Below are 25,359 nucleotides of genomic sequence, written 5' to 3' on the forward strand. Positions count from 1 at the left end.
CATTGCGCTCTTCCTGGGTGAGGCAGATCAGTCGCCGGCTTCTGGACAGCCGCTCACGGCGGCTGCTGGCCACTCACTCTGGCTGCTGGCTACACATGGTAGCCCATGGTAACCCACTGCCACAGGGGCTGCAGCCTACGCCGTCGCCGGCGCCGGCGACTCATGGCAGCCCAGCTCCAGGTTGAGCTGTTGTTCAGCATCTTACCTGTAGAGAGCAGTGTCACTGGCCCTCATATGTGGGATCCGAACCGGGGCCCTCTGGCATCCCAAGCCAGTTCTTAACCGTTGCGCCACTCGGCCGGCCCCTATAAATGTTTTAATATCAACCTTAACACTGAGAATGATCCAAATATTTGGACCTTCAATTTTTAGAAATGAATGTTAATCATATTAGAAAGTTTATGAAATTATGATTCTTTTTATTTTCCTGCCTTTCTGACCACACGTATGGATGAGAATGGTCTTCTGCAGGGGTGGCAGACTTTTTCAATAAAGGGCCAGGTAGTAAATATTTTAGGCTTGGCCAGCAACCCCCTCAACTGTTGCAACCACTCAACTCTGCCACTGTAGCAAGAAAACAGCCATCGACAATGTCAACAAACAGCATGGCTGTGTCCCAATAAAACTTGATTTACAAAAACAGGCAGTGGGCCAGATGTTTGCCTGGAGGCTCTGGTTTGCCAACCCCTCCCTGGTCTTGAGGATCAAGTCTTAGAATCTGCAGAAATGAAATTAGAGACTAGTAATAGACCAGGCTGCCACTTATTAGCTGGGTAATTCTGGGCAAGTCATTTAACTATCCTTTGCTTCAATGTCTTTGTCTATAAAATGCAAAGGAAAATGTGAGCATGACCAAGCCTATCACACAGGCTTGTTCTGAGAGGCAAGTGAATTAATATAGGTACAGTGACTGGCACATATTAAGTACCATGAAATTTATTATACGTATTGTTTTTAATATGACTCATATCATTATCCCAGGACCAGTACCAATAGGCATTTTTATGTCTAATATGCTATGCCAAAGATGCCAGGCATTCTAGGAAAACTTAGAAATTTTCTCTCCATCCTTATGTCAATGTCTATGCATCTTAGAGACAGAAATTTTTTATGAGATTTATAGACTTTTAAAATGTCAAATCAAGGGCCGGCTGAGTGGCGCGGTGGTTAAGAGCTGGTTTGGGATGCCAGAGGGTCCCGGTTCGGATCCCACAGATGAGGGCTAGTGACACTGCCCTCTACAGCTAAGATGCTGAACAACAGCTCAACCTGGAGCTGGGTTGCCGTGAGTCGCTGGCGACGGCATAGGCTGCAGCCCCTGTGGCAGTGGGTTGCCATGGGCTACCGTGTGTAGCCAGCAGCCAGCGTGAGCAGCCAGCAGCCGCAGTGAGCGGCCGTCCAGAAGCCGGCGACTGATCTGCCTCGCCCGGGAAGAGCGCAATGATGGTGCCAACTTGGGCCAGTGAAGCAACGTCCTCCACAACTAGACTGAAGAACAAAACGACAGCAACTTGTCTGTTCCCCTTCCCCCAATTCCCCAGCACTGTTCCAATCCCCCCAATTCCCCAATAAAAATCTTTAAAAAAAAAGTCAAATCAAATACATAACCTACGCAATTCAAATTTAGCTTCTTGGGAATGCATTTAAGTTTTGAGCTTATTCATAAGTTTTCTGTGGTTCTCTTAGGATCTGAGTTCTGTTATGATCTGGGGTCACAGACACCATTTCTGCTATTGTTTTCAAAGTCCATCCTAAAGTGATTAATGCTGGTTTAAAGCAATATGAAGGAGCAGAAAGCTGTACCTAAGTTTCAAAAGCACTTTTTAAATCATCTATTCAATGAATGAGTAACAAAATGGAGGGAAAGTCACTACCATTATATAGCTTCTTTATTAAGGAAAAGAGATAATATTAAATTGAAGTCACTCGCTCATTCCAAGTACTTTTCCACACCATTTCTGATCAAATGAAAAACCTGACACCAGGCTTCATTAAATACCTCTCTACCTCAGGTGGTCAAGAGCCAACCTGTCCGGAGACATCCTTGGTATCACAAGTAGCGGAGTGGGGGGAGCTACTGGCATCTAGTGGGTAGAGATCAGCAATGTTGCTAAACATCCTACAGTGCATAGGACATTCCCCCACAACAAAGAAACACCCAGCCCCAAACAGCAATAGTGCTGAGATGGAGAAACCCTGCCTTAGACTTAGAAAAACTCAGCAACAATAAAACCACTGGCCGGTACACATCATATTTATCATTTCATTCCACCTTTGTAACAACTCTACAAAGCTGGTTTTCCTTTTGTCCACTGACAGACAAAGAAAAAGATGGCACAGAGGTCCGGCTGCCTGCTCCGGGCCTCACGGCCTCAAAGAACTGCATACAATCTTGTTGAGTTTACCACACACGCTTCCCAGAAGTGGAAATTATTTGGCAAATGAAGACTGGTAGGTTTTACCTAAAGAAAATAAGATATCCAAAGTCTCTGAGCTGCTATCAAAAGGGAGGCCCCAGATGGGGCATTTCTGTCTTCGTCTCCACCAGGCCCAGAAGTAATTCAGACAGATAGCAGGAGAGGAGAAATCTCATCACCTTCGCTCCAGGAAGGAGCTTTCTGCAGCTAGGCAGCGCGCCCTTGATCCTGACCAGCCAGCATAAGAGGAACAGGGGTTTTATGGAGCACCTGGGAGTTTATTACACTCTGCAGCTCTTTCTCCTTTATAGGATTTTCTGCCCAAACTCAATGGCCACCACCATTCTGGAGAGGTTAACATCATTCTTTATTTACCAAGTCACATACACAGCCACCTGTCTCTGGTTCCCAGTGAAAAGGGCTAATTTGACAAAAAAAAAAAAAAAAAAAGTAAGGCTTGACTTCTAGTCCTTTCCAAAACAATCTTATTGTACTTCATTTTCATGACTTCTCAAATTCACATACAAAATTCCCACTAAAAGAGATTCATCTGCACATTTCATTGTTAGAAATATAAAGAGTTTCATTCATTTTCTCTCCCTCCCCCCGCCCCCCATCTCTCTCTTTCACACACACACACACACACACACAGAGGCAAGTAGTGCAGTAGGCCAGGCAATATATTTCTTATTTCTCCCAGGTCTCAGGGTCTGAATGGTGGAAAGATGGGAACTCAGTCACAATTACCCCTACCAAATACACAACATTTCTTTCCTTTCTTCAGAATTCCACCCCCTGACAACAGCACAGCAAAATAGAAAAACAGAACAGAACAAACTCTGACATTAAGTATGAACTCTCTCGTGACAGTCCCCATTCAAATAGAGGTCATATTAATAGCATCACTAAGATTTATCAGAGAACTCCAGGCCTTACAGTAACTGTATGAGACAGGGGTTATTTATTCCCATTGTACAGGGCAGGATATTCAGGCTCAAAAAAAATCACATGATGATGTCCATTCACTCACTCAAAAACACCTGCTGACAGCCTCCCATGTTCCGCAACTCCAGGCACTCAGATGTGAATGGCAACGACACATCTTGGCCTTTGTGGAGATTACAATCTTCTAAGTGGCAAAGCTGGATTTCAAACCCAAACCTGAGTAGAATGCCAATGTCTTTGCTCTTTCCAGTGGTTTTGAAAACTATGTCAATGAGTCACGCAAAAAGCTACTCGACTTAGAGATGCATCAGAAGCCGATTTCTGTACTCTATGGGTACATTGACAGCACCTGCTCGGCCCTCCCTTGTTCACCTGCACTCCTGGAGAATGACAGTCACACGTGCCGAGTCACCATCAGTAATTCTTAGGTGGGAAGCCTTTAAAAACTGCTATTGAAACAGATCTTCCTTGTGTGTGCGAAGTACCAGATCAGATCCCAAAACATTCCCCTCTCTATCCTGAGAAAGGCCTTTCCCAGGGTCTCCACCATCGTTGGTCCCATTCAAAAGGTATGCCAAGGAGGGGAAGGGGTAATGGCTTCAGGGATGATTGGCTGCTCCAACTATCTGGCCCCCATCATAAGCCTGTATTAGTTATCTATTACTGTGTAACACACAATCCCACAACATAGCAGCTTCTAATAGCAAACATTTGCTGTCTCACAGTTTCTGTGGGTCAGGGACTCCAAATGAGTTTAGCTGGCTGGTTCCGGCTCAGGGCCTCATGAGGTTGCGTCAAGGTGTCAGCTGGGCTGTACGCATCTGAGCACATGACTTGGGATGGAGGATGCGCTTCCAAGCCCACTCACATGGCTTCCTGTAGTGGAAGGCTTCTATTTCTCACCGTGTAGGACTCTCCACAGGGCTGCTTCAGTGTCCCCACATCAGGGCAGGCGACTTCCCCCCCAGCGAATGATCTAGGACAGCAAGTCTCTTTTGAGACCCAGTCTCTAAAGTCACTGTCACTTCTACCTTAAGTCCAGTCCATACTCAATAGGAGGAGACTTAAGCTCTAGCTCCTGAAAAACGAGTGTCAGAGAATTCGGGGGCACATTTTAAGATGACTGGAATACCTTATAACCCCCTCTAAGATGAGAAGAAATCAGATCTTAGGGAGAACCCAGGGATATTAACCAGAAATCAGACCTAGAAGGTAAGTTCAGAGCCGGTTTCTGTTGGTTGGTCTACTAACCAGATCTAGTCAACAAGTCACCTACACCAAAGTATGGAAATCATACTTGATACGGCATTAGGCCTAGTACTTATTAAAATTCAAATTATCAACGTTTGAAAAGAAAGTGTAAGAGACTGCGGGTTTTGATGCACCAGTGTTCCTAAATCATTATTCTCTTTTCCACAATCGCATTTCAAAACGATCCCATAAGTGCTGGGTTTTATGCATCTAAGGCTGCATTCTTTATATAAGAATGTTAATATCTATGCAGAAATGAATATGTACTCTTTACTCACTGTATAGAAAGGAAAATAAACTAGATTATTTACATACTAATATACAAAGTCCTTTATCCACTGCAAAATAAAGACGGTAGAATTTATAAACAAAACTAAAATAAACTTTTCATTTAATTTCTAGTGTTTCTGGTATTTATAGCAAGATAAAATGTCTCAGGCTAGACGCCATAACTTTAAGAAACATTCCGTTTCATAATTGCTTACATATTTTAAACTGCCTCAGGCAGCCAGATAGCTAAGATATACACAAGCACAAGAAAAAGAACATATAGAAACTAGGGGAGAAATAACATATTCAGCAAAGTCAAAATCTGCCATTCCTCCACCAAGAAATATCTTCTCTTTAAAAAAAGGGCAACTTTCATAAAAATAAATAAACAAATAAATAATAAGTAAAACGTCAGCCTTCAGAGTAATCTCAGCCATCAGTAAGACCAGATGCCTCTTTTTTAAAATGAGGGGGCAGATACTGAAACATGTTTAATGAATTGTTTAAAGTATCTTATGTCCGTCCAATAATCACCATTATTGCCAACACGTGGATACTGCATTCCACGGGACCGGCTGCTGCTCTGGAGATACCCTCTGCTTCCACCTGTTCCATCCTCATTTCAACGGAATGAGGCAGGTATGCCTATTACCCCTATCTTAACAGAGAGGAAGCTGAGGCTCAGGGAAGTTAAATCGCATTACCACTCACTACTTATGTGACCATTAGGCAATCCAGCTTCAGAACCCATGCTTTTGACCATTATTTATACGGCAGCTCACACCCTATACACAAGGCGGTGCTGAGAGAGCGCTTGGAAGGCTTTGGGTTTAGCTCTATCTCCTGGTCAAAAACGAAACTGAAGGTAATACCTCCTTATTGCCTTCAGAAATCACAAGCTTCCAGCTGCATTAAAAAAAAACCAAAACAATCCTGTCAGGGAGGTTAACTAACATTCATCTACTTAATGTTTCCAAAATTTTCATTCCTCTCATACTATGTTCATGGTTTCTGTCATATCCACATGCCCCCTAAATACTCATTTACTCTTTACTTTAAAAATCAACTCAGTCCTTTCAGTTGAATGAACTTGTTTTGAAAGGAAACTATGTATCACATCCAGGAATGAAAAATTAGTATCATTTGGTTTGGGAAAACAGGTTCCCCAAAATAGTAAGTTGATCATGACACTTTCCCTCTGGACCCAGAAATGATCTTCAGTATCCATCTCAACACTGGGTCTAAGCAGTCTCTACCTATTAATCACCAATAACATTCAAAATGAAATCTACTAGCCAGACCACATGCAATCTATTCTACTATTTGGACAAAGAAGGAACTTAAGACTTCAAAGTTTTTTTAAAATGTGCGTCTGCCTAAGCTTTTTGGGGTGGTGAATGCTCAAAATCAGGACTCAGGCTTCCATTTTCTGACTCTCCTTCCTGCTACATATCACTGCCTAGGGAAACTCTTTGCAAAGGTTGTGTCACTTTAAGAAGCATACACAGAACCATCAATCCCTCTTCCTCTCCAATGACGCAGAATGCAGGTGGTCAAATACCGAAAATTGAACTAGAAAATACTCAACTGAGCAGCATTATTTGGACTTGCACAATCGTAGCATTTGTTGATGAAAGAAACATACATTTTATATGCCTATACAAAGCCCAGAGAGCATCTAAGCAACCTGACAGTTGTGGAACTAAAAAACATTAAACCACCAGCATCCTGTCTTTGATATTCACCAGGCCTCAGGACCCTGAAGAGCAGAAATCAGCAGGTCTTTCAGGCTGCAGGAGCCTCAGGGTGCCCCACCACCCCTCAGGCACTGTCAGAGAAAGGGGAACAGGGAACAGGACAGTGGCAGGAAAAAACACAGAGGAACTCAGGCTGCTCCTGAGTAGACAACTATCAGCAACAATCCCGAAGGCGACCTCCAAAGCCAGCCACGGAAACAGTGTTTCATTCTTATTCTGAAAAACAGACTCAGAAGTTAAGTGCCAAGGGCATGGTGGGCAGAATCCAAGATGTCTAAATCTAAAACACAGGCATCTATTGGGTTCCTACTTGGAGTTGATGTTTTCCTGGAAGCAGCAGAGAAATGCGGGCCAAGGGAGCACAAGATAATGACCACAAGCCTTCAGCAAACTCATTCTTTCATTCTGCAAATATTTAATCTGTTAGGTACTGGGTGCTAGGATAGAGCAGGGAGTGGGGGAAGACAACAATCAAGTCCCTGACTCTCAAAGAATTAGTATCCTAGTTTGGGAAATAAAAATAAACAAACACACATCTCAGCAATAAGTGATAGAAGGAAAACAAAATTTGAAAGCACAAGTGTGATGAGGGTAGGACAGGGAGAACAGAAAGGGGTTGGGGGGAGGCTCAGTTTGACATCTGACCCCTATTTTAGAGATGGAGAAATGAATTGAAACTGTCATCAACTTTGCCAACATCACACAATATAGTTAATGTCAGAGCTGGTATCTGAACCCATAGGTACTTGGCTACAAGGCCAATCCAAGCTCTTGATCATGATGACACAGTGCCTCCTCTAACCCTGTGCCTGCTCCTCAGACCTCATCTAGTCACTCTCCTGGGGCACTGTCTTCCAGGAACATCAGGATTCATAATGTCCAGCTGCAATGTGATCAGCCCTAAATACACAGCAGCAGTACCTGCTTGGTCCAGGCTGGAACATTCCAATTCTGGCAATTTTGCAGTCCCTGAATGGTAGGTTCTGTTTCCGTCCCACCCGGGAGCCTGGAACTCTTATATTTCCCAAACATCTCCATGGAGCCATCTGCCCATAGGGTGAGTACCCAGTGTGCGTGCCCAGGACAGCACAGGAACCGCTGTGTAAGTACACACATCACTGACAGCAGCAAAGCCAGGCCAAGTGGACCCCAGCTGCTCAGCAGCCCGCTTTCAAGAAGCAAAGCACAGGCATATTCCCCGTGGACATCTGTTATCAATCAACTTGAAGACAAAGACAGCACAGCACTCTCAGACATGTGAACGGCACTCTTTGAAAAGGAAAAGCCAAATGCTTGTTGTGAATAACTGCTTTAAAGCTTCCTGTGTTCATTTCATCTTTATTCAACTGATTTCATTTTGAGCTAAGGAAGTTGGAGGGATGGGGGACAACACATACAAGAAACACTAAAGTACAATGACTCCCCAAGAAATAAAAAACATATGCAATGATTTAGCTGCAAGCATGCACTAGAATGTAAGCTACATGAGGACAGGGATGTTTTGTTCACTATGCTAGCTTTGGTGCCTGAAACAGGGGTGGCTGGCATGCAGTAGGTTGTAAATAGTATCTGGGGAATGAATAAAATCATTACTTACAATAGCAAAAAAATTGAAAACAAATTGAAGGCTATGATACCAGAAAGCAAAGATCAAGAAACTAAGGAGAAACAGGATGGAGATTCCTCATAAAACTAAACGTAGAGTTGCCATACAACCCAGCAATTCCACTTATGGGTTTTAGCCAAAGAAAATAAAAACACTAATTCAAAAGATATATGCACCCCTATGTTCACTGCAGCATTACTAGTAATAGTCAAGCTATGGTGTCCATCAATAGATAAATGGATAAAGAAGAGGTGGTATATGGAATACTGCTCAGCATAAAAAAGAATGAAATCTTACCATTTGCGACAACATGGATGTACCTAGAGAGGGTATTATGCTAAGTGAAATAAGTCAGACTGAGAAAGACAAACACCACTTATGTGGAATCTAAAAATAACAAAACAAATGAAGACACAAAACAAAGCAGAAACAGACCCATAGATACAGAGAATAAGCGACAGCTGCCAGAGGGGAGAGATGTGGGGCGGGTGGAAATAAAAAAGAAACTAAGGAAAATTTCTTCAATATTCATGAATTTTGGATACAATCCAGTCAACCCTCCTCCTATTTTGTGGAACAGTAAGCTTTTAGTTATTCACATGTAAATTGGGAGCTGTAGAAACATTTCAATTCTATATTTGCTAAGGCCACTTCTGTGTCATGTCAACTTTTACATCAGGTGAGGGATGCTTAGGAAACACAAAGTCAAAAGGAAGGAAACTCTTTCATGAAATAAATGATATCAACATTTAAGAGTGAAACAGCCAAACTGTACAAATATGCATTACCACATATCAACTTGAATATACGTTCAAGAAAAAAATTAAGTATAACTGACATCCTTTCTTGACTGAGATGTTTCAACGATAATATTCATTCAATCCACATTGGTAAAGACCTATTATGTGCCAGCCCTGTTCTTGAACCATATAAGAATGAATACCATCTAGAGTTCCTGTCAATCTTACCTTAATCTACAGGGTAAATGAAGATCATGAACAGGTCAACAAATAAACGAAAACAACCTGCCAATGGGACTGAATGCTAGGCAGACAGTAATCAGTGATGAGATACATAGAAATAGGGGCGGTAAAGATAATATCTATTTCCTGTCATTTGGAAGGCAGCGCTGTGCCCATGTCCAACTCTGGATGGACCTGCCATGGGACTCAGACATCAACCAGCCTACCTACAGGATGACTCAGTGAGTGACCTGGGTCCCTTCTGCTCTACATCTTGATAAGCTAATAAGAAAGCATGGAAGAACCCTCCTCTGTCAAACCTTACAAGCCTTGGGCTACAAACAAGAGCCCAGAACAGAATGGTCAATAGACCAGAAATATAAGTATATATTCATCTAACAACCAAGTCTCAAAATCTATGAAGCAAAAACTGACAGAATTCCACCTACATCTAATCTCCTACGTATGCTATGAAGACTTAAGAATGTATGTCAAGTATCTAGCTGCTGGGAGCCGCTGGATGTCTGGGGCACTCTGTCTTAGAGCTTTAAAAGAATTGAGTTTGGAAATGACCAGCTTAATCTAAATGGGCTAATTATCATTTAATATCTCAATGCTATTTGGTTAATTAAATTATAGTCTACAGAAGTCAGAATTGGCCTTTTCTGTGGAGAGCCGGAGGTCTGCAGTAAGGGTTAAGCCTGGCTGCTGACAAGCTGACAGGCTCTCAGGCCCAGGTGAGCAGTGTGGGAAGGTTGCTAGGTAGATCTCATTCTCCACTGTGCTGCTGCAAACCTACATCACAAACAACCTTGAAAGTTACAGAGTGAATTGCCGGCCTGTTAGCAGTTTCTACTTGCTATACTTTGTCTCGCTTTGGGAACATTTGCTTCCCCACTCCCCCCTCCCCCCGGGGGAGAAGCGGCTTGCTGGCAGAGGTTGTGACTGCCATCCCTTGGGAGATGGGTGGCCTTGGCCTGGAGCAGGTGTGTGTGGCCAGCGTGTGGGAAAAACGCTGTGCCTTGAATAAAGATTCCCCTTTTTACACCCTCAGTAGGATGAAGACCTGCTACCCCTTCCGATATTGTTTTATTTACCTTAATCAACTTAGTAAGTCTTATATATTACTATAATTCTATTTTATACACTAAAAGCAATCTTAGTCACACTATTAGTCTCCTAATCTCTTAGTAATAAGCAAAGCATGCACTCTGTAGTCTCAGGATTCTGCTCAGCTATGGTGTTTGAGATAACTACTAATTGGCTATAAAACATCCTTCCAACGCCAAGGCTGGAATTCAGCTCTGACCATCAAAGGTAAAGACAAAGTAAGTTAGTCATTAGTATGAAACAAATCCAGCTGTGTACCCTGTAACAGAAATAGCATGAGATAGTAAATCTGTAGGAAGGACAAACTTCTAAGGAGAATGGACCTTGGGAAGGAAGAAACAATGAAACTATGTAGAAGGCAGATGGGTAAAAGTTTGTCTCTGGAAAAAATAGCTCAATGATGTAATGGTCAACTGTCCAGTATAAAAAGGGACATGCTGTAACAATAAATTGAGACACTTCTCTTCTTGAAAAAGTGCTTCTGTGTCTCCACGCGTTTTTCTTTTTTCCTCGCCGACGCCGTCTCCACCAAAGGGATTCCCCTGGACCTGTGGGAGCTGGTCTCCCGCATCTAGCATATATCGGGTGTGATCAAACAACTCAGTGAATGTGTAAGTTTTTTTAAAAAATGTATTACAGTAAAAGGCACATTGCCATTAATACCCCTCGCTTTGAACACACTATTCCTATTGCTCTTGCCACTTTCTGAAGCAGCTCTGGAAGTCCTCTTTCGTGACTGTCTTTAGTTGCACTTTCGTAGCTGCCTCGATGTCCTGAATCGATTAAAAACATTCACCTTTCATGATCTTTTTTTTTTTTTTTAAGATTTTATTAGGGGAGTTGGGGAAGGGGAACAGCGTTGGGGAATCGGGGAAGGGGAACAGACAAGTTGCTGTCCTTTTGTTCTTCAGTCTAGTTGTGGAGGACGGCGCTTCACTTTCCCATGTTGGTATTGTGATCATTGCACTCTTCCCGGGTGACGCAGTCGCTGGCTGGCCATTGGACGGCCACTCACGGCAGCTCTCGAAAGCTCAAGCCTGCTGCCAGCCAGCCCCACTGAAGCCTACGACGTGGATGGCAACTCAGGGCAGCCCAGCTCCAGGTTGAGTTGTTGTTCACCATCTTAGCTGTAGAGGGCGCAGCGTCACTGGCCCTCATGTGGGATCTGAACCGGTGCCCTGCTGCTCAGAGCTGGCATCCTGAGCCACCTCCTAACCAATGCGCCGCTCAGCTGGCCCCTTTCGTGATCATTTTGACTTTGAAGAAGAGCCAGATGTTGCACGGTGCGATATCTGGTGAATCAGTGGATGAGGACACACCATGATGACAGAAATTACAGTACCAGAAGTGATGTGTGACACAGAGCCTTTCTGCTGTGATCACAAAATATGGTGAATGCTACTGCCGAGTGCCATCCAACAGAAAGGCAGGGATCTTCAATACGGGAAGCGGCACATCAAACATTAGTAACAGTGTGTGACAAGTTTCAACTTGTTCGGTGAGGTCAGTCGGGTGAGAGCTACGATTGAGAGAAGGCATGTTTTAAAGTGTGCTGTATATCGTCCTCTGACAACGCTCATGACATTGCTTCTGGTACGGAAATTTCTGTCCCATAAAAACATTATAATGTGTCCTCATCCCCCTTATTCACCAGATCTCACACTATGAGACTCTGGCTCTTCCCCAAAGTCAAAATGATTCAGGACACCGAGGCAGCCATGACAGCGCAACTAAAGACACTCACAAAAGAGGACTTCCAGAATTGCTTCAGAAAGTGACAAGAATGATGCGATAAGTGTGTTCAAAGTGAGGGGGAGTATTTTGAGGAGGATTAATAGCAATGTGTCTTTGACTGTAAGAAAAAATTTTTTTATTTAAACATTCACCGTATGTTTTGATCACACCTCGTGGAAGGTACTCACAGAGCGGTTCAAAAGGCTGCCAAAAGGTGGCGTGGGAACAAGAGCAGTCTCTACTCTCTAGAGTGACCACCACTTCCCAGTCCCTATACCAAATAATGTTCACATACCGGATCCAATTCTCACAGCAACTATGAGGCACAAAAGTAAACTGAAGCCCAAAGATATTAGTCATTCACTGAGGTCAAATACGCAAAAGGCACACAATCCCAGACCCCTTTTATGCCTCAACTGTGCTCCGCCAGGTTTCCCAGGGTCAGCCATGAAAAACTGGATGAGAAAGACACCATTCTGTCAGCTCTGTTTAACAGATTAAATTCCTTAATTAGCCTTACATGTTCCTTGACAGTTCCCCCAGTTAACAAAGCACACACATGCTGTTTCTAGTAGATTCTGGGTCATGCTGGTTTCACTAGAAAACTGGAAGCAGTCTGAGCCAAACTTAATTCTAATTTCACAGGCAAGCAGATTCTAGAGCTTCCCCTACATAGATGCTGGGCCCTTTACACTATGAAGAGGTCGCCTGGATGAGCAAAGAAATTTGGAAGAGTGGGAGACAACACTTATGAGAAAATAGCAGGGCACAAAGAATCCCAACAAAAACAAAATTAAAGATATATATACAGTGACTTAGCTACAAGTATGGAGCTAGTCTGTGAGATCCATGAGGGAAAGGGTCTGTTTTATTCACTTGTTCTGTCTTGGATACCTGAAACAGGAGTGTTTGGCACATAGTATGTTATAAGTAAGTATTTGGGGAATAAATCAAAACATTAAAAAAATAAAGAGAAATTTAATATCCAACATCAAAATAATAAAAAAATAGACGCTGGTCCATTCATTCAGGATTACTATTGCAGCTGTTAAAATTTATGAGAAATTGGGCTGACCAAGTGGCTCAGTTGGTTAAGAGCGTGAGCTCTGAGCAACAGGGTCGCTGGTTCGATTCCCACATGGGCCAGTGAGCTACACCCGAGCTGAACTGCCACTGAGCTGCCAACAGGTGGCAGGATGGCTAAGTTGGTGAGAGCACGTGCTCCTAACAACAAGGTTGCCGGTTGGACTCCTGTATGGGATGGTGGGTTACACCCACCCGCAACTAAGATTAAACATTGCACCTTGAGCTGAGCGGCTTTGAGCTGCCAACAGGAGGCCAGATGGTGACTGGACTTGGAGCTGAACTAGCTGCGCCCTCCACAACTAAGACTGAAGGACAACAACTTGGCTGTTCCCCTTCCCCAATTCCCCAACACTGTTCCCCTTCCCCAATTCCCCAATAAAATATTTAAAAAAAAAATTATGAGGAATAACAGACAAAAGAGGTAATGTCTATTTTAAACCATGCTGGAAAAAAAGACTTAAAACAAATGGGAAATGTTCAGGATATAAACTAAAAAAAGGAAGCTGTGAAACATCACGGACAGTGTATCCTTTCTATCCTTATATGTCTACCTTGTCTTTCCTACATCTAATATGTATAGATAGAATGACAAGGATGAAGAGCAAAATGTCAAGTCACAGTTATCTGTAGATTATGAGATGATTTTTTAATGTTTTGTTTATAAGTACCTTTTTTATTATTATATAAGTTTCATGTATATAACATTATACAACTTATAAGTACTTTTAAAAAACTGCCTTTTCCCTATCTTATATGTATTCATAAAATGTTCTACAATGAATGCAAATTTGTTGGTTGACATAATTTCTACCTCTGTAAGACCCAGTGATTGTATAGTAAATCTCCTCTCCTTTGTCAAGACGATTCTGCAGCTGCCCAAACAGGTTTCTGACCCTTTACCCAGGGACAAATAGCTGGCAGTTACTTCAGAAGAGTGGTTCTCAACTGGGGAGTGGCGGGGATTGTTCCCCAAGAAACAACTGGCAATATCTGGAGATACTCTGGGTTGTCCCAACTGAGGTGGGGGGTGGGGGGTGCTGGTGGCATCTACTGAGAAGAGGCCAGAGATGCTGCTAAACATCCAACAATGCACAGGACAGCCCCCACAGCACAGAATTATCTGGCCTCAAAACATCAATTTTGCTGAGGTTGAGAAACCCTGCTTTAGAGTATTAGGATAGAAATCATACTGTAGGGAACCTGAAAGCCTATCCTATATATAAGAGAAGAAAAATGATTACTAACAGTACTTAAAATGTTTTGTTAACAGACGTTCAAGTTTTCAGAAGCACAGAGATGGGGAACATTTGTTCTTCTGAGGATCCCCTAACTCTAGCACTGTCCATGGCACACAGCTGGAGCTTAACAAGCGTCCCGTCCATCAGGGAACACAGAGCTGCGCGATGGAGAACAGTCCAACTGGAGAGTCAGGCACAGATAGATAGACTTGAAAATCCGCTCTGCCAATAGCTAGCACACTCTGTATCTGCAACATGAAGATTACAGTGCTATTTATTCAATTATTGTATGATTTACACAGGACAAGGTCCATGAAGCTTTTAACACTGTCCAAGATACACAAGAGCCACAGTCTTAACAGATGACCTGCTAAGCACAATGTACACACCCACCAACCTCCTGACATGTGGGTGCATGGAAAATGCTTAGCTTCAAGCTCACTGCCAATAAATCAGGTGAAGGTCAATTTCCCATATGGACCACTTACCATCTCTGGGAGAAAGCTGTGTCCCATGAATTAAGCCTAATCCTCCAGCCTCATTAGGCCTGTTCAGGACGTCCTATCACCAGTCAACCAATAACTGCATGAGCACATAAATAGCTGGAACCATCTACCACGAATATTTTTTGCGAAAGTTCTAAAAGAATAACAATAGGACAAAGTATAAACACTTTTCAATTTTTTGTTTTTTGGGTGGTTTTTTTTTTGGGGGGGTGGGGGTGAAAAAAGAGGGGTTGTTAAGTAGAAATCCTAAGGGGGTAAAGATTTCCTCCGCTGAGACTGGAAATCAGTATGCAAGAATTTAGTTAACTAAACCCTACCAAGACACCAGATGGTGTGTTAAGTATTTTGGGATTTTTATCTTATAGCCAACACACCCATCTGGTAGCATACAGAAATTATGTTCTGCCTTTTAAAAAAAAAATGAGAGTGTACAAATACACCAGTGTAATTGAGGTTGATGAATAGGCTTCTAAAAGTGTTAGGCAATGAGGAAAGAAATATAAACATCCACACAGATAAATGTATAATTTATCTGAGCCATTAGAGCCAGCAAAATCAGATAAACTTTTTACTAGACAACTCCACAGCCAAAAAATATAGGTTCAGGTTGCTGAATCATTGTTTAGATGTAAATAGGATTCCTAAAACTTTTATTGGTAGTTAAAATTAGTTTACAACATAAAGTAAACAAGAAAAGAAAGCCATAAAGGCTGTGGTGAAAACCCCTTCCAAATGCTCACATCTGACAAAGACGCTCATTTGCAAATCAAGAGTTAAAAACAACATAAAGCAGTTGAAAACGAATGCATTAATAAATTTCAAAATAAAACTTGACTGTGTGTTCGACGAAATGTTTATTTGATTGTATGTTCACACTAGTGATCAGAAACATTTATTCCACAGAAAAGCACACTGCTGGTTAGAAACACATGGCCTCCAACACAAAACTTCTTCCTCACTCAGTCATCACCCCGAGGTTCAAGGTCTTCCTCATGCGAACTGCAGATGCATCCAATGGTTGGATAACTATTGCTTCCTATTCAGTCAGGTGCCAAATTTCCTTTCCCCTGGCCAGGGCTCAATCATTCCTCAGCTCTTTTTTGGCTGCTTCTCAGCAGTTTTCTGCAGAACTCTCCACTCTGCTCTTTAAACATGAGTCTCATTCCACAAAAATCTTGTATTACACATTCCCGCTAATGTTCCCGGGTGTGTGGCAATGGCCATTTCCGTAAGACTCCGCTGGCATTCAATGATTTTAGGATTACGGTATACGCAGCCCCCACCCTTGGCTTCCTTGACTCAGTTTTGTTAACTCATGCATCAAAAGATCTGTTTCTCGACAGCATCACAGAGCTCTGCTTTTCCTACTTTCAATGTGTATCATTGTTATTTATACAGGAAAACAAAATTATCAGGCATTGAAATCCCTGATGCTTACAGGTTTTATTTATTTTTCCTTTAGGGAAGAAAAGAGGAGAATGTAGGACAAGGAGAAACCAAGAGATGCCCCTTATTAAGTTTAGTAGTAAAACCCACTCACTGCCCTGTTTACTGGGACCTTCAGTCTACTATTTGTAAAGAGTATTGTTTTCTGGGCCGGCCGAGTGGCACGTTGGTTAAGAACTGGCTTGGGACGCCAGAGGGCCCCGGTTCGGATCCCACATATGAGGGCCAGTGACACTGCCCTCTACAGCTAAGATGCTGAACAACAGCTCAACCTGGAGCTGGGCTGCCGTGAGTCGCCAACGGCGTAGGCTGCAGCCCCTGCTGCAGTGGGTTGCCATGGGCTACCGTGTGTAGCCAGCAGCCAGCGTGAGCGGCCAGCAGCCGCAGTGAGCGGCCGTCCAGAAGCCAGCAACTGATCTGCCTCACCTGGGAAGAGCGCAATGATGGTGCCAACTTGGGCCAGTGAAGCAACGTCCTCCACAACTAGACTGAAGAACAAAAGGACAGCAACTTGTCTGTTCCCCTTCCCCCAATTCCCCAGCACTGTTCCCATCCCCCAATTCCCAAATTTAAAAAAATCTTTAAAAAAAAAAAGAGTATTCTTTTCTCATAGTCTGCTTCTGATGAACCAGAACATAAGATACCGGCTTCATGAAATAGGAGGCTTAGGGACATAAAAAAGCAGGATCCAATCCCAAACTGAGGCTCCACCAATTACAAGCCCTGTCAACAGCCACATGACCTTGAGCAAAAAATTTAAAATTTCTTAAGTATCACTTTGCTCACCTATAAAATAGGACAATCTACTTCTGAGAGGAGTCAAGATCCAAGCAAAGAACCTTGCATTGCACTTAGCACAATAGAGCCTGGTTATGATTTGGACTGAGCCCAAAGTTGCCAAGGGAATTTTTAACCTTGCTAGTAAACTCACACCCGACTGCTGCTTCCTATCACTATACTATATTAAACCTGTATGCATTTCTTAGCTTGTGCACTTGCTGAGGCAGTTCCATGAAAAGACATTCTTTATTTTCTCATGTAAATAAATAATTGCTTCAGCAAAGATCACAATCTTTAAAGTGGAGATTCATTACCCAATTCCATCCCCCACCCAACCGCCAACCATTATTCTTCCTCTCAATTGGAGTTTGAAATACGCAAGGAGCACATGAAAACATTCTCTTGGGAAACATTCAAGCAATAGGCCATTTTTCTTCCAATAGAGGGTAATAGAACCTAATAGAACATTTCCTACCCCTTCTCTTTGGAAGAAGTGTTTTCCAGATGGCAGCCAAATGAGTGTGTCAGGGGTGTGTGTTCGGCAGCAGAAAGCCTGGGAGGTGTAGGCATTCTCTTGGTCCATTAGCCTGGGTTCACCCCAATCCAACATCCGGGATTTGGCTTTTGGAACAAAATGAAGTGCTTTCTGTCTCAGGACAGAGAATGTAGGTAATTCAAGAGGTGTATTCAGGAGAAAATTTGTTGTGTACCACAGGAAGTTGGGAGTATTTCATACTCTTTTGTTGCTCCGTTTTCATTCCTCCTTCTTGTGGGGAACATGTATACCCCAACAGGGGCAGGCTAAGTGTCTTATAGCTGGATCCTTGAAGCCTAGGACTGTGCCTGGAACACATGAAGACATTCAAGGAAGGAAAGGATGGGTTCCACGGGCATACCAGGGACTCCATGGTGATTAGGTGCTGTTGAGTCCAGCTAAGGTTCAGTTAGGAGGACTTGGCCATGGAACAAGGGACTGCGTGGGTAACGAACCTATAGCTACATACACGTGTTGGGCTTATTTTAATCTCAGGAAGTCTTCACCCCCCGTGTGACTCACTATACCCTTTGGTAGTTTACTATTTCCACTGTTGGAATATTCTCAGGTAACCTTGCACAGGATCAGTTCAGTCAAACATTAAGGCCCAATTAACGGGCCTCAGAAAGAAAGCCGTGATCAGAATCAGTACACTGTATAAGGGAACATCTCAAGGCATGGAGAGCATCAGACATTCAGGGCTGCTTTAGAAAGCCATCTAGCAAGGCGGTTAACAGCTCTAGCTCCAAAGACAGGGTTCGAATTGCTGCATCTGCCAGGTGAAGACCTGGATGAACTTGAACAAGTTTACCTCTCTAGAGAAATAATGCTATCAACTCTTCATACCAACTTGTTATGAAGCTTAAATTAGCACAATTACTGTTTGGGGAAAATTAATCCCAATTATGGTTGGAATGAGAGTAAAATGAAAGACAGGGAGAACTGTTCAAAAACTGCCAATATAAGTTGTGTACCTAGCTAAGGAAACTCGTTTGGCAGGCTCCTATAAAAGTAAACATGCACTTACCACATGACTCAGCCACTGCATTCTTGGGCATTTCTCTCAGAGAAACAAAAATTTAGGCTCACTTAAAAGCCTGTACGCAAACGTTCATAGAAGCTTTATTTGTAATAGCCCAAGAATGACAAAATGTCCTTTGACAGATGAATGGTTAAACGAACTGAGCTACATCCATCTCGTGAAATATTACTCAGCAACGAAAAGGGGTCAACAGCTGGGATGAGCCCAGGGAAGTATGCTGAGTAAAGACAGCCAATCCCAAAAGGTTATACACCGTGCGATTGCATTCATATAACGTTCTCGAAACGACAATGCATTAGTCATAGCCAGGGGTTAAGGAAGGGGGCACAGGTTCAGATGTGGACCTAAAGAGATAGCACATAGGGTCTTTGTGGTGATGGAACAGTCCTGTATCTTGACTATGGTGGTGGTTACATGAATATATATACATGATAAAAATGCGCAGAACTACACACACACACACACACACATAACTGAGTACGTGTAAAACTGGTGAAATCCAAATAAAATCTATGAATGTGACCATGTAAATTTCCTGGTTTTGACATGGCCCTATAGAGCATACCATTGGCAGACACTAGGTAAGGGTACAGAGCAGTCCTGTGGGGGAAAATGCTTCAAACTGAAGTATTTTTGGATGTGTAACTAACTCCAAAAGAGTTGTGAATGAAGAAGATGAGCTCAGTTAAGAATTCAGTGATCTTCAGAGAATCAGGAACGAGCCATATTTTACCCACAAAAGACCTGCCATCTCTTTGAAGGTAAAAGCAGCCCCTACTTGTGTCTGTATAAAGCAGGTGGAATTTTACACCCCCTACACGTCAAATTAGGACTAAGGAGTCTGGAAGTAGGCATGAGTATCCTACAAGCAAGGAAAATAAACCTACTAAGTCTGATTTAAGAAAAAGAATTTATTGAAAGTATTAGGTAGCTCAGCTCCCAGAATCACTAGGTGGAATAGATCGTGGATTGACGAACTCTAGCCAAATCCACATATTGTCTATAGCTGCTTTCAGACTGTAACAGCAAGAGTTGAGCAATTCCAAAAAAGGATCATATGTTCCACAGAGCCTGTGGTACTTATTATTAGGCCCTTTACTGAAAAAATTTGCCAGCCCCTGGATAAATAACGAAGTTCAAGAACCAGGCCAGTTAAGGCAACAAGGTCCCTCTGCTGCCACTGCTGTGCTTATCAACAGGAAGTTATAGCCACTACCCAAGTGGCTTTTACTCTTTCCCTGTATCTTTGCAAAAACCTAACAACAGATCCAAAATCTGGGGCAGATGTATGTGATTGGTAGAGTCCAGGTCACATGTCCCCGCACTAGCTGCAAGGGAGGCTAGAAACCTGAACATCAGAGAGACTGCCTCCACCAGGACTCATAGAGCAGGAAGGCCCAAACCCAGAAAAACAGCATAGAAGGGGTATGTGGAGTGTGGATAAACTATCAACCACAACCCAACTGGGTAGTTTTTATATTCTGTGGTTCAACCCAAACACCCGGCTTTCTGCCAACCTGCCCAGTAAGAGGTGTTAATTGTTGTCAATATTTGCTAAGCCTGGTCTTGTATTTGTTTACTTTCATCTTCAGTTTTCCCTTATATCTTTTAGACTATATTTTTATCCCTGGTCTGGAAATGCTTAAATTTTTTTAAATGCTCTTAGTTTGGTAGGAGGAAAGGCAACATCCAAGCTCAGGAGATTCTTCAACTGTATGCATTTATGGAGCTGATTTTAAAAGACAAAGCAAACCAGGCAGCCCTAATATTCTGACAACTTCCTAGCAGTAAATGGGTTCTGTCAACCATAAAGCAACACCTCTTCTCTCATTGGATTCACTTTAAGACAAATGAGTATCTTGCCTGTACAAAGCAGGAGGCAAAAAGTTCCAGCAATCTAAAGCTTGCAAGTAACAAGACATAAAAAAGAGGGAAAGGGTCGTATTTTCAATCATTATCTCCTTCAAAACATCTCTTTTAACTTTTATATGGTTCCATAAATCTTAAATATCATAGTCGTAGATCAGATTCCTAGCATGCCGACTTGCACCCAGGATTTCTAACTCAAAGACTCTTACAATTAAAGAAAGCCAAAACTACTATCAACTGGGATGGAAGATGAACAACTGACAGAGGCTGGGGAGTGGAGAACACATATCCTTAGTTCTGAAGCTAAATCGTGCAAGATCTAACTTCAAGGCCTATCATAAACAGTCATCTCCCAAAACATACGAAAAATCCACTGGGCTTTACAACCACTACTGAATGTCTCTTCAGCTTCTTTTAGTTCTTCCCTGGGATTACACAGTTCGCTTAGCTCTATCCCCTCAGAAATGAAAAATCTATGGTCTCATATATTGACCACCCCCTCCTTTGGAAACGATATACAGAATTCCTACTTATGGTAAGTCACATTAGTTTCACAGAAAGGTTTCACAATGCACAAAATATAAAACCAAGACATGTGGAAGACAATGTTTGGAACCTAAAGCTCAAAGTAACCTTCAGCACAGCTGCCAAAAATGATTTTCCAGCGCGGAACAGAGGCCTGACACAGTAGGTGACACCTCTTTATCAGCTCTGAGAATGCCAGGGCACATAATTAGCACCCAATTAGTTATTAATAACTTAATATTCACACATCTGCTGAAACTCTGTAGGTGGGCAGTATGATTTAAATGTGATTGTGATCTTCTCTGTTAGCATAGGTGCTATCCATAAAGAATTTGATTTCACAGAACCCCAAGCGGGGGAAAAAAATCAGAAGCCTAATTTGTTCCTTTCTACAGGGTGTAAATAGTCACCAGAGGGAAAAAAAAGGTTATCCTAGCTGATCTGGAAGTTAAATTAAACTTAACTATTATAATACCCAATTAAACTGACCATGGAACAAGCATTTGCTGACTGCCTACTACATGCAGTCATTAGATACATGCCTCAAAATGCTTCTAAAGAAGGTTAGACTATCAATAATTAGTATTCATGAAGCCATTGTTACACACCAGGCACTGCTTTAATCACTTTAAACACATATATTTCTTCATTTACTATTTCATTTACTCCTCACAGCCACCCTATGATGTAAGCCCAATTATTAGCCACCACTTTACAATGGGGAAACTGAGGTAAAAGTTTGTGTCATTTGCCAAAGACCACAAAACTACATGTGGCACAGTAGTTGTCAAATTCTGTTTTGTCAACACTACAACCTTTGCTTTTAACCACTAAAGAGGAATTAACCACTTTCCTCTAAGGCCTTGTACAAAATTCCACATCAGTGGGCCCTCTGATCACAAAATAAATGTTTCTATGAGGTCTCTAAACAACCCGAGCAGCTGGCCGCACCCAACCCACCCAACCCAAAGCATTTCAAAACACTGGTGAGGGGCAGTCTGAAGTTCTTTTTCAAAACTTGCATGGAATATGAGCACGACAGAGTCATCTTCTATTGCATTTTCAGTGCTCCTTGCTCACAAGGAAATTTTATCCTTCAGATTAATAAATGTCAAAAATTAGGGTGGGATCATTGTTTTTAGCTTGATGAAAATGTTAAGATACTCACTGTATTTTACAGATGCTGCAAGGCTGCACCTAAGTTATAAAGATAGCATCTTTAATATATCTATTTAATGTATCTATAAGCAAAACTACGTGCAACACAGGATGAATGCTGCCTTAGCACTTCTAAGGAATTTATTGAAAGAAGGATGTGTACTAAGATTCAGTTAAAAGGATTTCCATCATAGCACTCATTATAAGACCCAAAATTATAAGCACCCATTTATTTAACAATCAGGAAATAGTTAAATAAAATCACAGTACAAGCATTAAATCAAGTATTTCTCCACAGTCAATTCTAAAGGTTTTAGAAGGCTATTTAATGGCCTGGGACAACATGGAAAATAAGCAATTCCATGAAAAGATCAGAGTACCATAGTATTCATTTTCATCCAAAAAGAAAAATCTGAGATAGATATATATAGATATATAGATATATATGTATATATATATACCTCGATATATAGATATATATATATACAGATATATAGATATATATACAGATATATATATATATAAAACTGAGGTATTCAAGGTAACTAACTCATTGTATCTGTATTTATTTTATCTTATCTGTCTTTTTTATTTTATCTGTTTATCACAATGAATCCATGTGGCTTTTATATTAGGAATAGCTTTTTCCTAATACACCTTACCATATCTCCCTTTTTTATTTCTAATTATGGAAAATCTCCAACAAATATTAGGATAAACAGAAGCCCCACCTCCTCAACTAACGCCCAGCCTCACAGATTATGAACCCATAGCCAATCTTATTTCGTGATGCCCACCTTCCCTCTTTGCATATCATTTGAAACCAATCTCAATTATATCATTTCATCTACAAATATTTGAAAATGTAGGGCTCTATTTTATAATCCACAAAATGATTATCACTCCTAAAAAAAATGTTAAATAGTCCCCTAATATGGTCCCATTTCCAATCAGGATTCAAATTTTCCAAATGCCTATTGTTTAACTAGCTAATGCATTTGAATCAGTATCCAAATAAGGTCCATAGAGAGATTGGTTGGTATGTCTTTTAAAATCTTTTAAATCTATAGGTTTTCCTCTCCATTCCAACTTGCAATTTTTTCCTTAAAACCTCCAGATCATTGGCCAGTCTGGAATTTGTCTATTATATTCCTGTGGTGCTAATTTACCATGATTTCCACTCCTCTGTCATTCCTAAAAAGTGGTGCTTGGACACTTAAACAGTCACGTCTTTTTTATTTTCTTTCTCTTTTTTGGGGGTGGGGGGTGGGGTGGGGAGGAAGGGGTGGGTTGCAAGACCACTTCCTAGGCGGTATCATGCTCTACCATCAGGGGCTCATAATATCTGGCTGTCCCCTGTTGTGATATTATTGAGTGCCTAGATCCTGGGTTCATTAGTGGGGTGAAAAATGATGATCTTCTATTTCCATCACTCAGTCTTCATTTTTAGCTACAATTTCATAGAGGAAAAAACCTCCCCTCATCTACTACTGAGGTTACTCAGTACTGAAAGCTATTATTAATTTTTAAAATACATAATACTTAAACATCTAAGCGTCCACCTCATATAGAATCACAGAAGCCACAACCAAAAGCCTCCTTATTGTCAAGTCAAATCTGGAATCCAAGTTCTCCGAAAAGTCAGGATGGACGCACTGGAGTTTCCTTCCACTCAATGCAAGGCACAGCAGAGAGAGGACACGTGGGGCCCGCAGAAAACCCAGGCCTCGCTCTTGCTCCGCAATGCCGTGCAGCAAATCCAAACCTGTTCTGGGGAAGGCAGGCCGCCGGCTCTTGGATGCAGACCACTCATGGGTCGCTTCCCCAGAATCGTCAGAAGTTCCCGGGCTACCCTCCAATCCCAAAGCAGGCATCTGTGAACCCGACAGAAGATCCCTCGAGGCAGGCCCAAGAAAGATCCTCACACGAGGGCAGCAAAACAGAGAGAACTGACAAGCTGTACACTAGAAAAATGGAATCAACAGGCAGAACTCAATTTAACGATGGCTTTACAAATTGGAAGGCGGCCGGGCCCGAGGCAGACAAAGGCGCACACCGCTGCACAATGTCCGCGTCTGGCTGGTGGACGGCTGGTGGCTGCGAAAAATGGCCGAAGGGACCGATTTAATAACTCAGGGTAGGCATTTGGGCTTCTGCCTTGGTCCTTTGATTTTTATAAACTAACAATCCAGGCAGGTGGGGAGCACGAAAACAGCTCCGCAGGTAAGCCCTGCCATAACAGGGCTTACCTGCGGAGCCAGGTTTCCCTCCGGGGCTTCCAGATGGGAGAAGCTGGGCATGGCCTCCTTATGGCCAACAAAGTCACCTCGGAAGGCATTCATTAGCTAAATGGGCATCGGCCCACAGGAAAGAGACCTGGGTCATTAAATATAAATACAAAACCAAATTAGACCCATCCATCCTAAATTTCAGATCTTTGCAGCAAGCAAGGTTTACTTCCTGCGTTTAATTTTTCTGAAAGGCATCAGCACTGAAATTACAGTCCACGACTATGCTTCTGGACTTGGGCCCCGTCCCTCCCAAACCAAACAAAGAAACTGGCTTTTTTCTTAATCGCTGTCAGATTTCATGAGGTATCTGTTAACACTCCTAAACCTGGATTTTCTGTGTAAGTACTAATAGCCCATTTTTTAAACAGAACCACAGCCCATCTGCAGTGGGACAACACACAAAAAAGCTGATAAGCCTCTAATGAATTGGAAACATTTCCTATATCAGAGTCCCAACTAACTCAGTAATTTCCGTTTAAAAATACTTTAACAAAACGGTTGGCACAGAAGAAAACAAGGAGAAATAAACATTTGCAACATTTCTCTGCCCAAGATTAATAAAAATAATTATTGCCTAACAAACTACCACGATGTAACTGTAGCCCACAGGATAACCATGTGCTGTGGCTTCTTGCTTTCCTGAGGTTTTCATTTTGTCCCACTCACATAAACACCCATAGTATCTCCCACATCAAGAATGTTTTATGGTAGATGTTCTATATATATTTGAGGAAGGGAGAGAAGGAGGGCTGAAAGGAGCAAAGAAGAAAGGAATTTTACTCATTTCATTAGAACCTAGGTACTACCTCGGAGCTAACAGGACACTCCAAG

The 25,359-nt window shown here is 42.2% G+C and overlaps 1 protein-coding gene across 1 annotated transcript in view; it reads right to left on the reverse strand.

The window, feature by feature from the left end:
* LOC109395835 (receptor-type tyrosine-protein phosphatase gamma-like) overlaps positions 1-25,359 on the reverse strand; it is a gene marked incomplete at its 3' end in the record, with an annotated part of 531,517 nt that overhangs the window by 426,804 nt on the left and 79,354 nt on the right. The window lies entirely within an intron of this gene.

The sequence above is a fragment of the Hipposideros armiger genome, unplaced genomic scaffold (genome assembly GCF_001890085.2).
Source record: "Hipposideros armiger isolate ML-2016 unplaced genomic scaffold, ASM189008v1 scaffold_487, whole genome shotgun sequence".
Lineage (NCBI taxonomy): Eukaryota > Metazoa > Chordata > Mammalia > Chiroptera > Hipposideridae > Hipposideros > Hipposideros armiger.